Source organism: Eurosta solidaginis, chromosome 2 (genome assembly GCF_040869045.1).
Source record: "Eurosta solidaginis isolate ZX-2024a chromosome 2, ASM4086904v1, whole genome shotgun sequence".
Lineage (NCBI taxonomy): Eukaryota > Metazoa > Arthropoda > Insecta > Diptera > Tephritidae > Eurosta > Eurosta solidaginis.
In genome coordinates, this window is record NC_090320.1 from 9,145,691 (window position 1) to 9,162,458 (window position 16,768).

The window sequence follows — 16,768 nt, forward strand, 5'->3', positions numbered from 1 at the left end:
CTATTTATGTGGTAATGGTCGAAACTTCAGTACTTATTTCTTAGTCTCAAAATGGGGGTCCAGCTGGACGTCCAGCACATAAAAAGCACAAAATGTTGCACATATCCCGTTTCAATTCTGTCGTTTGGGCTATATCCTCCGCTCCCCTTTGCCACTCCCTTTGTTTTTCTGGGCAAACCGTAGCTCATCTTCGAGCACATAAATAGTACATAATTCCCACGTTTAAATTTTTATACTCAGCTGAGCACAGCTCACATGGTATATTAATTTTATTCGCATAACGGTACTCCGTAACTGCATAAACTAATCGAGATAGATATAGACTTCTTTATATCAAAATGGTCTGGGCGAAAAAAGAAATTCATTCAGCCAACTTAAGTAAATTTTGAGGTATCTTAATGAAATTTGGTATGTTAGTTCCTGGGCACTCATCTCAGATCACCATTTACAATTAACGAAATCTGACTATAACCACGCCCACTTTTTCGATATCGAAAATTCCGAAAAACCGAATAAAAATTTAATATCTTTACAGTATACTAGCAGAACCGGCAGACGTTGTTCTGCCCTAAATTTGGCCTATCTGCATACATTTTAATAAGCTTTTTCCGTCTAACTCTGCCCTCCCCCTCTTCACTTTTTCTTAATACTTTTATTCACTCCATCTTTTTCCCTTCATCTCCATCTTCGTCTCATTCTATCTCTTTCTCAGTCTCCTTCTCCCTTTCTCTTCTCCCAAGTTTTTCTCCTTCTTCTTCATCTCTTATTGCCAGTCCCAGAGGGTGGTATGTATTTTGGTTCAGTCCCATTCCGAGTCTCAGTCCCAGTCCCACTCCGTCTCTGGTATACTTCCCGGAAAAAAGCATCGTAAATACTAATATAGGCAAATTTATATACGAAATTTCAGGCAAATCGAATAGGACGAATGTAAATAGGTATGTGGGTATTATTAATTCTTGTCTTTATTTCGGCTTCGCATGCATATTTATCAGTTTTGCCAGGTTGATGCGACTAAATCGAATCTCACAATGCACTTTAGAGCTCTCAGCAACAGCTTTCATTTGATATCCATAATACACACACATTCTAGGGGTATCCGGGTCCATGGTTTGGCCTATATCTCGAGACCCTGGTCACCCAAGGGTATGAAAATTATCCTGTACTATAGCACTCATCAACGGCTTTCATTTGATATCCATATTGTTTAAACACATTCTAAGGGTACCCGGCTCCACGTTTTGATCTAAAGACCCTAGGCACGTAGCGAAAAAAGGTAGACGTTGGCCGATTCTCAGACCTACCCAATATGCTCACAAAATTTCATGAGAATCGGTTCAGCCGTTTCGGAGGAGTTAAGCCTCTAAAACCGTGACAGAAGAATTTCATATATTAGATAAGTAAATAATGTCAACATTCAACTTCAGTAATGATATGGTGCAGCCAAATAAAAACATAAAAGACAATTTCAAAATGGGTATGCCTCCGCCCTTTTTAATTTAATTTGTCTAGAATACTTTTAATGCCATAAGTCGAACAAAAATTTACCAATCCTTGTGAAATTTGGTAAGGGCATAGCTTCTATGACGATAACTGTTTCCTGTGAAAATTGGCGAAATGGGTTGAAGCCACGCCCAATTTTTATACACAGTCGGCCGTCTGTCCTTCCACTCGGCCGTTAATACGATAACTTGAGCAAAAATCGATATATCTTTACTAAACTCAGTTCACGTACTTATCTGAACTCACTTTATATTGGTGTAAAAATGGCCGAAATCCGACTATGACCACGCCCACTTTTTCGATATCGAAAATTACTAAAAATGAAAAAAATGCCATAATAATATACCAAATACGAAAAAAGGGATGAAACATGGTAATTTGATTGGTCTATTGACGCAAAATATAACTTTAGAAAAAAACTTTGTAAAATGGGTGTGACACCTACCATATTAAGTAGAAGAAAATGAAAAGGTTCTGCAGGGCGAAATAAAAAACCCTTGAAATCTTGACAGGTATTACATATAAAAATAAATTAGCGGTATCCAACAGATGATGTTCTGGGTCACCCTGGTCCACATTTTGGTCGATATCTGGCGTCCACCTATGGAACTAAGGCTCACTCCCTTTTAAAATACTCATTATCACCTTTCGTTTGATACCCATATCGTACAAACAAATTAAGGCGTCCACCTATAGAACTAAGGCCAACTCCCTTTTAAAATACTTATTAACACTTTTCATTTGATACCCATATCGTACAAACAAATTCTAGAGTATGCCCTGGTCCACCTTTATGGCGATATCCCTAAATGGCGTCCATCCATAGAACTATGGCCTACTCTCTCTTAAAATACTCTTTAATACCTTCCATTTGATACACGTGTCATACAACCACATTCCAGGGTTACCCTTGGTTCATTTTCCTACATGGTGATTTCCCCTTATTTGAAAAAGGATGTATGTATGTATGTATGTATTTATTTAATGATCAAATTATTAGTACAATAAGATTTGAGGTCTTTTATAGTACAACATGAAAGGAAAGATAGTTATAAGTAGTAGTACAAAAAGAAAATAAACAGTTACATGATACTGATATAAACAGATATATATAAGCCTATCCATAAAAGCTAATTTGTAATTTATTCTAGTATCGTGATCAAATACACGGTCAGTCTACATACTATTATCAGAAAAATAGTTATAGATAACATTCTTATAGTTGCTCCTACTTATACTATTTCTTATAGCATTGGGAATAGAATTCCAGGTGCGTATAGTGTTCACGAAGAATAGTCTAGTCGACGCAACAGATTTAAATGTGGGTACTATAAGGTCGTTTGAACGAGCGGATCTTGTGAAAGAAAGCTTTTATATTATAAAATAAGGGCGTCTTAGTGAGCATGAGTCGGAAAAGTAAAATGCAGCTCCTGGCTTTGAGATAGTCGGATATTTGACATCCCAGAAGGCTAGATTTCCAACGGGATATGTGGTCGAACTTCGAAAGCCCATACATATAGCGTATTATATGGTTAAAGGCCACGTCTAACCGATGAGCCGAGTGCGAGTCTAGCTTATTATATATCAACTCGGAAGATGTCAAATAAGGTAAAATTAATTGGATAGCCAATTTATGGCGGATGTTACGAGGAGTAAACATCGCCGATAGCCTCAGATTTCGCAGTGTGCCATACACCCTTCCTATAGCCTGGTTAACGTGGTCAACACAAGTCAAACTGGAGTTGACTACAAAGCCAAGGTTTGTAATTTTACTGACCAGTTTAATTTGGTCGGTACCAATACAAATCGGCGGAATACCCGTCTCAGCCAACTTTTTCTTTGATATAGGTAAGACGTAAGTTTTATTTGCGTTAAAGCGAAGCCCGTTGTGATTAGCCCAATGGAAAATTTCTGAGATGTCAGCGTTAAGTTTAGAACCGAGATCATCGACGTCATCAGTACGACTAGAAAGGTAAAGCTGAACATCGTCTGCATAAGCGTGCATAGTAACAAATTTACAGACTGTAAAAATGTCGTGGATAAATAAGCTAAACAGCAACGGCCCAAGAATTGACCCCTGAGGCACACCGCAGACTACTGCACTAAGTCGTGACATTTGGGACCCAATAATTACCCGTTGGTATCGGTTGGCTAAATAACTTTTAATTAACGCTAATGAAATGAACAAAAGTAGGACTTCAGCTTAGCGCAGAGCAAATCGTGGTCAACTGAGTCAAATGCCTTGGAAAAGTCAAGCAGACACAGCAAAGTTAGTAAGTTTTCATCGAAGTGACTACGAATATCGTCGAGGATCTTAAGCATAGCTGTTGCACATCCATGATTAGCCCTAAATCCAGACTGCAAAGGTGACAGAAGTTGATATCTATGCACGTGGTTTGAGATTTGTTCGGCTATTAATGCCTCAAATGCTTTGGACAGGGCAGGTAGTATACTAATAGGACGGAACTCAGAAGGAGTGCCGGCATACTTCTTCTTTGCAATGGGTCGAACTGATGCAATCTTCCATTGATTAGGGAAGTTACGGCTCCAAAGATGAATGGTAACACCATTTTTATAAATCTTATGGGAATCCCTTCCACACCAGTTCCATTCGATTTAATTTTTGATATACACTTTATGACGTCCAAGTACGATACAGCTTCAAATTCAAACGTATTAATGGAATAACAGGCGTTATCAGGGTGGTTTAACGCACGGTGATCGCCGGGTGTAGGGCAGATAACAAAGGATTCATTAAGCAGGTCAGGATCTAGTGTGTAAGCTTCATCATTGTCACTACCACATACACGCAGGCGTTTAAGGTTACGCCATAAAACATTAGGAGGCAGGGAGGGGTCAAGCTTGGCAACATAAAAATTACGCTTTTCACATCTGATAACGGAAGTTGCTCTGTTCCTCGCGGCTTTCAACGAATTCCAGTTAGACTGGTAAGGCTTTGCTTTCCATTTAGATAAAGCCTTGTTACGCGCCTTGATTGCTGCCAACACTCTAGGCGTGAACCAGGGCGACACCGATGATTTTTTCTTACCAAATCGCTCGGGGACATGCTTGTTAAAAATACTTAGCAGATTCTCATTGAGGAACTCAAGCATATCATTAACACTACTAAAATACCAACAATTGGGCCAGTTCACAGAGCTAACATCCATAGCCAATAAGTTCACGTCAATGTTTCGAAAGTCCCTAAATGAGAACGTGACTTCAGACTCACATTGTCCAAGATTTAGGTCAAGTGTACAGAATATTAAGTCATGATCCGATATAAATGCAAATTGGTCAAATGCAGAGACAAAGGAAAGTTCAGAGACAATAAAATAGTCCAATAAGCTTGGCTTATTTATGTTGAAATACCTTGTGGGAATGGATGAATTTACTACAAAGAGACCAAACACAGACAAATTGTTCAACAAGCTAGAAGTATTGGAGTCACGAACAAGAAGATTAACGTTAAAATTACCGTATAAGATTATACTTTGGTAATCAACAACAAGCGGAGATAGGGAGGCAAAGAACGGTTCAAGACCACTTTCTCTCTATAGACCACATATCAAATTTAGACGACTATGGATTCGGTGTAAGCCAGCGGTAAAGAGTACATGTGCTAAGGGAACAAAATCCACTGACAGGGTAGTCAGGATAATACTAGAAAGTGTTGGTATCGAAGCATACCAAAATATCTCTGTGAAGTTGGCACCTACATGTGCGAGTAATTAAAAAAACCATATCTCATTCGTTTGTCCATCGTTTGTCCACGTTTGTCCAGGAAACATTTTCGATTGTCCACCTTTTGTTCCCCCTGTGGGTTAGGGGTTAGAATATGCCCACGGTAAGTATACCGGTCGTAAAAGGCGACCATAATACCATGGCTAACCAATCCATGAGTAAGGTGATTTTACTCGAAAGGGAGCAGGGTGGACGCTGGTATCACCCTGTGGGACCCTAGGCATGGTCTTTATAAAAACTGCTACCGCGGGAGCAGGAAAAGCCAGTTGTGACCTGATGCACTGTATCGTACGATGCTTGTATTCAGGCCTCATCTCCTGTCCTGGGATGGCCCTTTGTGGGAGCATCGCGGTGGCTGTGGTTTCAAATAAGAGTTCACTTTATGACACGCTCTGAGTAGACTTGTTTTCCCTTGGGGCGTGCAAACCCATGGGAATTCGGTCTCTTGCTTGTCACAGTATATCTAATTTCATTGAAAAACTGACCGTGAGGGGCAGACGAAAGAGTTGGTCACATCCCATAATTGTGGCAACCGGAGTGTAAACCGTTGAGAGATGGTGAAACGTATGTCTATCGTCAGCTGAAAACAATCGATAATTGTACGAGCGGGCCGGTGCTCATCTGGTTTTTTGAGATATTTGAAGCTGCTTTAGACTGCGTTGCGAATAGGAGGCGTTCGCAGAATGGATGGCTACATCCAAAAAATGTGGCAGATTTGACGTTGTCAGATCAGTGCAATGTGGCCGACTGCTATGCGAAGATATTGCTGAGGCAGGCACTCGGTACTTACAGGTCTGTGTGTGGAAAAGGTTGATCACATCCCTTGATTATAATTGTAATGGAGTGTAAAACGGAGCATAATTGGTGCAGTAATTGGAGTGGAAATTGGAGTGAAGATAATGGTAGCGAAAATGGAAGCGAAAGTGAAACGCAATAAGGCTCACATTGTTTGTCAACGTAGTGCGGCCTTTAAGCAATATCCCAGCAAAACCAGCTCCGTCGTCAACAATGTATTGTACATTGTTGTCACACTGCAGGACAGAAAAGGTTGGTCACATTCCTAAATTGCGACAAAACACAAATCTCAATCTGATTGACTTGTCAATTAGATGCTCGAGATTATAAAATCAATGAAAGAGGGACACTGAGACAAGAACGGAACTCGCGGTGGAGTTGCCATGCAACCGGGTGCCATTAACCCGAAATGGAAGGGAGGGTGGATAGTCTTCCCCGGCCAAACCAAGGCTGGTCGACTTGAACACCCAGCTCACCGATTGGTACCAACTTGTTGGGCCGAAGATCAACGGACATTAATCTGTGTTTAACACCGTGGGGTAGGTCTTCTAAGATAGGTACCCACGTTAAGCACTTATCGCCTATCCACCTTTTGTTAAAAAGTTATTAAAAAAAAAATCGTGTGTGAAGTTGCTACCTCCATTTGCGAGTAATTAAAAACCATATGTCATTCGCTTGTCCATGTTTCTCCAGGAAAAATTTTCGTTTGTCTACCTTTTGTTAAAAAGTTATAACAAAAATATTTTTTTTTTTCGAAAAGACCCCAAAATTTTCTTTTCGCTTTATTGTGCTAAATCATATGTCCGTCGTTTGCTCATCGTTTCTTCATGTTTTTCCAGGAAAGATTTACTATTGTCCACCCTTTGTTAAAAAGTTATAACAAAATAATTTTTTTCGAAAAAACCTAAAAAATTGCTGCTCATGAAATGATGTTTAATTCAATACCGGCATTTAGTGTTTTTTATGTGGAAATATATGAAAAACATTTTCTAACGTAACGGGTTATAAAATTCAGCTTGCTCTTCTAACTCTGGAGGATCGATGGACAAACAAATGACATCTGGTTTTTTAATTACTCGAAAATGGAGGTGCCAACTTCACACACAATTTTTTGTTTTTGAAATAACTTTTTAACAAAAGGTGGAAAAGCGAAAATGTTTCCTAGACAAACGTGGACAAACGATGTGCAAACGACGGACATTTGGGGTTTTTGATTACTCGCAAATGGAGGAGCCAACGTCACACGCAATTTTTTTTTTTAAATAACTTTTTAACAAAAGGTGGACAAACGAAAATTTTGCCTGGACAAACATGGACAACGATGTACCAACGAATGACATTTGTGTTTTTCAATTACTCGCACATGTAGGTGCCAACTTCACAGAGCTTACCAAAATTCTATAAAGAAAGGAACTATTAATATGCGTAACTAAAAGCCAAGGCTTGTATTTGGTTTTCAACACAGATTCTTGTATAATGAGCTTATCCTCCGCTTCTAGTCCTCATCCTCCTCCTAAAAAATTAACGTCTCATTAATACTTAAGCAAGATCTTGATTATGTCGGCCCATTTAAATTGTAAGTGTTGTTACTCAAAATTTAGTGCACTGCTCCCAACTCTGGTTTTGTAGTTGTGTACGATGGAATAATACCAACTTGAAAACAAATACAACTAATTAAGTGTCCCCTTTGTTCTTTTCATTAAAAAGACATACATTGTACACATGTCAACTTAATAACACACTTTGCAAATTTTTATGGGCAATTCCTTGGCAGCGGGGACGGCATTCGCACTCACTTTAATTTGCATAAAAGAGAACATGTGCCGCGGACTGAGCGGATATTACAATATTTGAAGCAACAATTGGGTATATATATATGACCATATATATATATGACCATATATATATGACCATATATGATGAGGTTCGGACGCGGCAATAATTGAAGAAATTTTTTAATGCTTGTGAAAGTATGCAAAACTTAAATGAGAGACAGATGGTGAAATAAAATCCCAGTGCCCGTAATTTTTCGAAATCTGATATATATTTTTAAAACGCTGGATATAAGCTTAAGTACGGTTACGGACGCGAAAATATTTTCTCAATGAATTACACTATATGACATTGAAAATATATTCTTTGTGAGACATCAAGTTCTGGGTCTAGTAGAGTAAACAAAATCAGCATACCTGGAATTTCGAATACGCCCTCAAATTCCGGACTAAGTGCCCAAAACCCCTTTCCATGAACGGAGACGTATACTTGTATATAACTTTCCCTCCGTTTATTCTTCGATAATTTTCTAGGTCATTAAATGTTAGTTTTATAGAAGAAATAGAACATAAGTACAAAATAAATTAAAACTTTAAAAAGGCCATATAAAATTTTCCGTTCAATAATTCACGAATATAATAAATACCTATAAATTGATAAGATATTCCCATTTAAGAATTTATGGTCGACAAATTCAGAAGAAAAATGCAAGCTAGTTTATTCTGCTTTATTTTGTGTCTTCATATGAAATTATTGAATACACCAATAAAGCCTATATTAATCTTTAAAATTCATATCTTATTGAAATCAGAACTGATTTGAGATAACCCTTTGTATATATAAATTAGAAAAGAGATACAACAATTTAAATTTTCGTCATATTTTTTAAGATTTTTCTAACATCTCCAAGAATCAATTACCAGTTTATACTCTGCCATTTCGGACAACATTTTGTTTGTTCGCTAAACAAAAATAAAGTTATAGGCCAATATATGGATCAACTAAAAAAAGGGGGGTAATGGACTTTGCAAACGTTAGACACCAACAAAAAAATGTTACCCGAACTTTCCGGAAAAATTTTAGTAATCAGACCTATTTAACATCTGAAAGCTTTTTTAAATTTAAATCGACCTTTGCTTACTAGGAGAATAATAAGGGTAAGGGCAGGATCTATTTATAAAACCTCCGTTTCCAAAGTTTTTTTAATGCTAAATAAATGCTAATGCATGAAAGGACGTTATATTTTGTTAGTAAAATATCCATATTTGCAAAACCGATGAAGCCTTTCTTTGAAATTATGTTTCTTTGCCCAGGATGAGGGGAAAGAATAAACTATTTGATTTCCACATCATACACATATTTGACCTTTAATCTCAAGAGATAGGAATAAAGTCGGACCGCTTTTGATTTTCGGTTCGTGATGGACCTTATTTGGGATTTGCCCACATATAAATAAACAAACAATTCCAAGGAAATATTGTTTTGAAAAGGTATAGCAAAATGCGTCATTTCATTTCGCTACAATATCAATAAACACATTTGCTTTACTATTTTGATAGAGCAAAATCTGTTTGTTCAACTAACTAAAACAAACAAAAAACAAGTAGGGTATCTAAACATTATATACCCAGCGTGACTTTGAATTTTACAGTTCATTTCAGGTGAATTACTTTTTTGAATTATGTTATTTTTTTTTGGCTCTAGAAATATTTTGTAATGCTTGATCAGAAAAGGGGCGTGGCACCGCCCATTAAAAAAATGTCTCCTAATTTCCTCCTACAATAAAACTTGGTAAGTGAAATATCATTGATACAAAACTATTTTTCGCTAATATATATCTTATTATTCGAGTCTGCGACAATTTTAAACATCTTTTATATAAAAATGGGCGTGGATCTTCCCCAATTTCGTTAATGTTTCTTCGAAGCATTCTTTATAGTAAAGGCAACCTCTATGTCGAATTTTGTTATGATATGTTTAACGGTTTTTGATTTATGATTTATAATATTTGTAAAATTGTTTTTATCACAGGTGGGTGATGCCACGCCCATTTTCAAAAAAGAATCACCAGTCTTAATTTCAGTCCAATAATCAGGTTTTATGTGTTTTCCAAAATGTAATATACGTAAAAAGTGGGCGCGGTTACCATCCGATTTCGCTCATTTTTAATAGCGATAGGAGATGAGCGCCAAGGAACCCGTATACCAAATTGCAATATTTTATTCTCAATATTTACTCCAGTTATCGTGTGCACCGACAGATAGACGGACGGATTTAGTGCACTGCTCCGAACTCTGGTTTTGTAGTATTGTACGATGGAATATTACCAACTTGAAAACAGATAAAACTAATTAAGTTTAGTTTGTTTCTTTCATTAGAAATACGTTCATTGTACACATGTCAACTTAATAACACACTTTGCAAATATTTATGGGAAAGTCCTTGTTAACGGGGACGACATTCGCACTCATTTCAACTTGAATAAAAGAGAACATGTGCAACGGACTGAGCGGATATTATAATATTTGAAGCAACAATTGTGGGTACCTCAAAAATATAAGTTCATATATATGTATATATGACCATATATAATTAGGTTCGGACGCGACAAGAATTAGAAGTAATTTTTAATGCTTGTGAAAGTATGCACAATTTAAAGAAGCTAAGGGGAGATTTGACATTCCATAAATGAGAGGAAGATGGTGAAATAAATACCCAATGTCCGTAATTTTTCGAAATCTGATATATCTTTTCAAAGCGCTGGATATAAGCTTAAGAACGGTTACAGACGCGACAATATTTTCTCAATGATTTACGCTATATGACATTGTAAATATATTCTTTGTGAGTTATCCAGTTCTGCATAGCTGGAATTTCGAATACGCACTCAAAATCCGGACTAAGGGCCCAAAACACCCTTTCCATAAGCGGAGACGGATACTGGTATATAAAATTACAAAATAAATCAAAACTTTAAAGAGGCCATATATAATTTTGCGTTCAAAAACTCACGAATATAATAAATGCATTAAAATTTGGATAAGATATTCCCATTTAACCATTTCTAGTCGACAATTATATATATATATATATATATATTTTTTTTCAAGCAGATAAGATTCACAATTCAAACTAGTTTGTATTGCTTTCTTTTGTGTCTTCATATGAAATTGTTGAATACAAAAATAAAGCCTACATTAATCTTTAAAATTCATATCTTGTTGAAATCAGAACTGATTTTAGATTTCCCTCATATAATCCTTTGTATATATAAATTAAAAAAGAGATACAACAATTTAAATTTTCTTCATATTTTGTAAGATTTCTCTAACATCCCCAAGAATCAATTAACAGTTTATACACTCCTGAAAGCGCAAAATGTCCTCTTTCTGACCACATATAAGTTTTGTACGTTGGCTTAACAGAAATACAGTTATAGGCCAATATATATGGAAAAACTAATGGAAGAGAGGTAATGGGCTTTACAAATTTTAGATTTAATCCCAAGTCATAGAAATAAAGTCAGACCAGTTTTGCCCACATATAAATAAACAAACAATTCCTAAGAAATATTGTTTTGAAAAAGTATAGCAAAATGCGTCATTTCATTTCGCTAGAATATCAATAAATACATTAAATAAATCTGTTTGTTCAGCTAATTAAAACAAACAAAAAACAAGTAAGAGTGTCTAAGTTTGGGTGTAACCGAATATTATATGCTCAGTTCATTTCAGATAAATAATTTTTTCGCGTTTTGTTACGAGGGTTTTTTTAGGCTCTAGAAAAGTTTTGTAATGGTTGATCGGTGTAGGGGTTTGGCAACGTCCATTAAAAGAAATGTCTCCTAATTTCCTGTTACAATAAAACTTGGTAAGTGAAATATCATTGATACTAAACTATTTTTCGCTAAGATATAGCTTATTATTCGAGCATGCGACAATTGTAAACATCTTTTATATAAAAATGGGCGTGGACCTTCCCCGATCTCGTTAATGTTTCTTCGAAGCATTCTTTATAGTAAAGGCAACCTCTATGTCGAATTTTGTAATGATATGTTTAACGGTTTTTTATTTATGATTTTTAATATTTGTAAAATTGATTTTATCACAAGTGGGCGGTGCTACGCCCATTTTCAAAAAAAAAAAATTAAAGGTCTTAATATCAGTCTTATAGTCAGGTTTTATGTGCTTTCCAAAATTTTATATACGTAAAAAGTGGGCGCGGTTACCATCCGATTTCCCTCATTTTTAATAGCGATGGGAGATGAGCGCCAAGGAACCCATATACCAAACTTCAATATTTTATTCTCAATATTTGCTTAAGTTATGGGGTGCACAGACAGACAGACGGACGTCTCGACGGATCTGGCTAAATCAATTCCTTTTTTCAACCTCAGCGAACTTAAGTTGTAAGTGTTGTTGCTCAAAATTTAGTGCACTGTTCCGAACTCTGGTTTTGTAGTAGTGTACGACCAACTTGAAAACAGATAAAACTAATTAAGTGCCCCCTTTGTTCTTTTCATTAAAAACACATTCATTGTACACATGTCAACTTCATAACACACTTTGCAAATATTTATGGGAAACTCCTTGGTAACGGGCGCGTAAGTACGGTTACGGACGCGACAATTTTTTCTATGAATTACACTTTATGACATTGAAAATATATTTTTTGCGAGACTACAAGTCTTAGGTCTAGTAGAGTAAACAAAATCAGCATAGCTTGAATTTCGAACACAGCCTCAAAGTCCGTGCTAAGGGCCCAAAACCTCCATTTCATAAGCGGAGATGTATACTGGTAAATAACTTTCCCCCTGTTTATTCTTAGTTAAAATTTTAGGTCATTAATTGTTAGTTTTAGGGGAGAAATAGAACAAAAGTACAAATTAAATCAAAAATTTAAAGAGGCCATATATAATTTTGCGTTCAATAATTCACGAATATAATAAATGCATTGAAATTTGGATAAGATATTCCCATTAAACCATTTCTAGTCGACAATTATATATATATTTTTTTCAAGCAGATAAGATTCACAAGAAAAATGCAAAGTAGTTTGTACTGCTTTCTTTTGTGCCTACATATGAAATTGTTGAATACAACAATAAAGCCTACATTAATCTTAAAATTCATATCTGGTTGAAACCAGAACTGATTTTATCCTTTCCTCAGATAATCCTTTGTATATATAAATTAAAAAAAGAGATACAACAATTTAAATTTTCGTCATAAGATTTCTCTAACATCTCCAATAATCAATTAACAGTTTATACACTCCTGAAAGCTCAAAATGTTCTCTTTCTGGCCACATATAAGTTTTGTACGTTGGCTTAACAGAAATACAGTTATAGGCTAATATATATGGAAAAACTAATGTAAGAGAGGTAAGGGGTTGACAAATTTTAGATACCAATAAAAAATGTTACCAGAACTTTCCGGAAAAATTTTAGTAAACAGACCTATTTAACATCTGAAAGCCTTTTTAATTTCAAGTCGATGTTTGCTTACTAGGAAAATAATAAGGATAGGGGCAAGGTCAATTTATAAAACCTCCGTTTTCTTAGTTTATAAATAGAAAAAAATTTTAGTAATAGGAATAAATTCTGCCCACTTTTAATTTCCGGTTCGTGATGGACCTTATTTGGGACTCGCCCACATATAAATAAACAAACAATTCCAAAGAAATATTGTTTTGAAAAAGTATAGCAAAATGCGTCATTTCATTTCGCTAGAATATCAATAAATACATTAAATAAATCTGTTTGTTCAGCTAATTAAAACAAACAAAAAACAAGTAAGAGTGTCTAAGTTTGGGGGTAACCGAATATTATATACTCAGTTCATTTCAGATAAATAATTTTTTCGCGTTTTGTTACGAGGGTTTTTTTAGGCTCTAGAAATGTTTTGTAATGCTTGATCGGAATAGGGGCGTGGCACCGCCCATTAAAAAAAATATCTCCCAATTTCCTCTTACAATAAAACTTGATAAGTGAGATATCATTGATACAAACAATTTTTCGCTAAGATATAGTTTATTATTCTAGTCTGCGATCCTTTCAAACATCTTACATATAAAAGAGGGCGTGGTTTTTAACCGATCCCGTCCATTTTTCCTGCTATATGGAAAAAACGTGTACCCAATCTTACGATCCTTTAGTTTTTCTTCGAGTTATGGCTCCCGAAACATAGAAAATTGTGTGGCCATAAAAGGGGCGGGCCACGACCATTTTCAAAAATGGAACCTTTTTCTTATTATAATTTCACTTGGAAAATTAAACACCATTGATATAAAGCCCTTTTGTCCACAGACATAGCTTATTTTATTCGTTCACGACACTTTTAAAAATATTTTATATTAAAATAGGCATGGTCCTTCACCGATTTCGTTCATTTTTTTTTTCGAAGCATTATTTATAGTAAAGGCAACCTCTTCGTCGAATTTTGGTATGATAGCTTTAACGGTTTTTGAATTATGATTGATAATATTTGTAAAATTGATTTTACCACAAGTGGGCGATGCCACGCCCTTAAAAAAAAAAATAAAATCAAGAGTCTTAATATCAGTGCAATAATAAGGTTTTATGTGCTTTCCAAAATGATATATATGTAAAAAGTGGGCGTGGTTACCATCCAATTTCCCTCATTAATAGCCATGGGAGATGAGTGCCAAGGAACCCATATACCAAATTTCAATATTTTATTCTCAATATTTACTCAAGTTATCGTGTGCACCGACATATAGACGGACGGATGGACGGACATGGCTAAATCAATTGCCTTTTCCATCCTCCGCATTTTGATATATGGAAGTCTATATTTATATCGATTTGTTTATGCCCGTTATGTTACCAAAGTTAATATAATCTAAGTGCAAAGCACACTGAGTATAACAAGATTGACCACGTGTAGCTTTAACTTAAATTTAAATGTATTTTTGTTATTTCAAATTTCTGGAATCTCATTTCTTATTTACACAACTCAATTAGGTATAAATAGCGCCCACAAAATTAACCCCGGTGTAGTTTATACTTAAAAAGTGATAGAAGAAGTTTTAAATGAAAATGAATATTCGAAATCAATTGGCGGTGTTGTTTGCCTTGATTTGCTGCGTTTTAAGCCATACGAATTCGCAGTTCCGCATTATAAATGGGGAAGATATAGACATAACAGAAATCCCACATACAGTGGCTATACTTGAATGTAATCTCTATAAATGTGTTGGATCCTTAGTAAGTTATAGATCGGTGGTTACAGTTGGGCATTGCGTAAAAGATAGACTTCCGATTCATATCACCGTTCTAGCTGGTGTAACCCATTTAGAGAAAGAAAAAGGGCAACGACAATTTGTGAAGGAAATATATGTTCATCCTGATTATGATTGTGAAAGGAGATATATGGATATAGCAATGGTTATAGTGAAAGAGTCCTTTGAAGACAATGTTGCAGTAAAAACAATAAAATTGTGCGAAGAAGGTACATTAGCACCCGGCTTATCGATGCAAGTTAGTGGATGGGGGGGGGGGGGTGTGTTAGATTTAAATACTGAAGATTTTTCTCCTCTTCTCAAAACTAAGCGCGTGCAAATAGCACAATGTAGGAATGTAAATATACCAGCGCCGAATGCTTTAGCAGAAACACTCATATTTGCTGGAATTACTGGGAACGATTTGAATTATGGAGATTCTGGAGCAGCAGGCGTTCGAGATGGACGACTTTGTGCGGTGGCACAAAATTTGTGGGAAGCCGGAATGCCGGTTTTATTTATAGATGTAACACATTTTAAAGTTAAAAGCTTTATAGAAAAATATATGTAACTGAATTGTGTTATTATAAATTGACTGCTGATTGGAATATCACCCTAACTCGACTGAGCGCCGAATTTCGAAACATTTTGAGATAGGGCGTTTTCGAAAAAGCAGTTGAAATATGGTGGTATTCCGCTCGGCAGTCGAAATGATGATTTTTTTTTCTTGTATAATGTAAAAATAAATTGTTGTAATTGTGAGCAAATAAATATTTTTACTGTATGCAATGAAAGTGTGACGCATGTAAATGAATTTAGTTGTTAGACCAAACTTTGATCACAACTTCAAAGATCAATCGTGTTTGAATAGATCATGAGATGAAAACAAAATTGCGGAATGAATTCTGTGGTAGTAGTTGGTCCAATAGCTGCGACCGATCACAAATTGTCATCAATATCCTCAAACGGGAGTCCAAGGAAACTTGCAGTTCCAACTGGGGGGACCATAATGAGAGGGGTGTTAGAGGCGTTGGTTCCACATTACAATTAAAGAGATGGTTGGTGTCATGTGCGGACACATTGCAAGCGGGGCATACGTTTTGTACGTCGGGGTTGATTCTGGATAGGTAAGGGTTTAATTTGTTACAGTATCCAGATCGAAGTTGAGCTAGGGTGACTCGCGTTACCCTGGCGAATATGCGTTCCTCTTCCACAAGTTTTGGGTACTGTTCTTTCAGTACTGGATTCACCGGGCAATTCTGGCATAAAGTTCCGACGCCTGTTTGTAGAGTTCGCTGAGGACCTGCTTGTATTTTTTGGCTTCATACGGCTGAGTTCTCAGGTGTCGTATTTCCTCATAATGCTTACGAGGATGACTCCTTAGGCCCCTGGGCGGTGTTGGCTTATCAATCAGATGTCTGTTGGGATGCTCAGGTTTCTGGGTATTCAATAGGAACTGTTTGGTTAGCATCTCATTTCTCTCCCTGAAGCCATGTAGCTTCTTCCAGTGAGTAGTTTTTAGGCTTGGCGACCATATAGGGGACGCGTAGCTTGCAATCGGCTGGCCAATTGCTTTGTAAGTGGTAATGAGCGTTTCTTTGTCTTTTCCAAGTACTGGCAGCAAGAGATTTGAGGATTTTGTTACGGCTCTGGATTTTCGGTACAATTGCGGCTGCATGCTCACCAAAATGTAGATCCTGATCAAACGTCACAC

At 36.3% G+C, this 16,768-nt stretch overlaps 2 long non-coding RNA genes across 2 annotated transcripts in view; both read left to right on the top strand.

Moving 5' to 3' along the window:
* Positions 1–16,768, top strand: part of LOC137239250 (uncharacterized) — a 443,310-nt gene that overhangs the window by 20,545 nt on the left and 405,997 nt on the right. The window lies entirely within an intron of this gene.
* Positions 14,849–15,848, top strand: LOC137241964 (uncharacterized). Its single transcript, XR_010950038.1, has 2 exons — positions 14,849–15,313; positions 15,386–15,848. It is a non-coding gene; the product is annotated as an uncharacterized lncRNA (long non-coding RNA).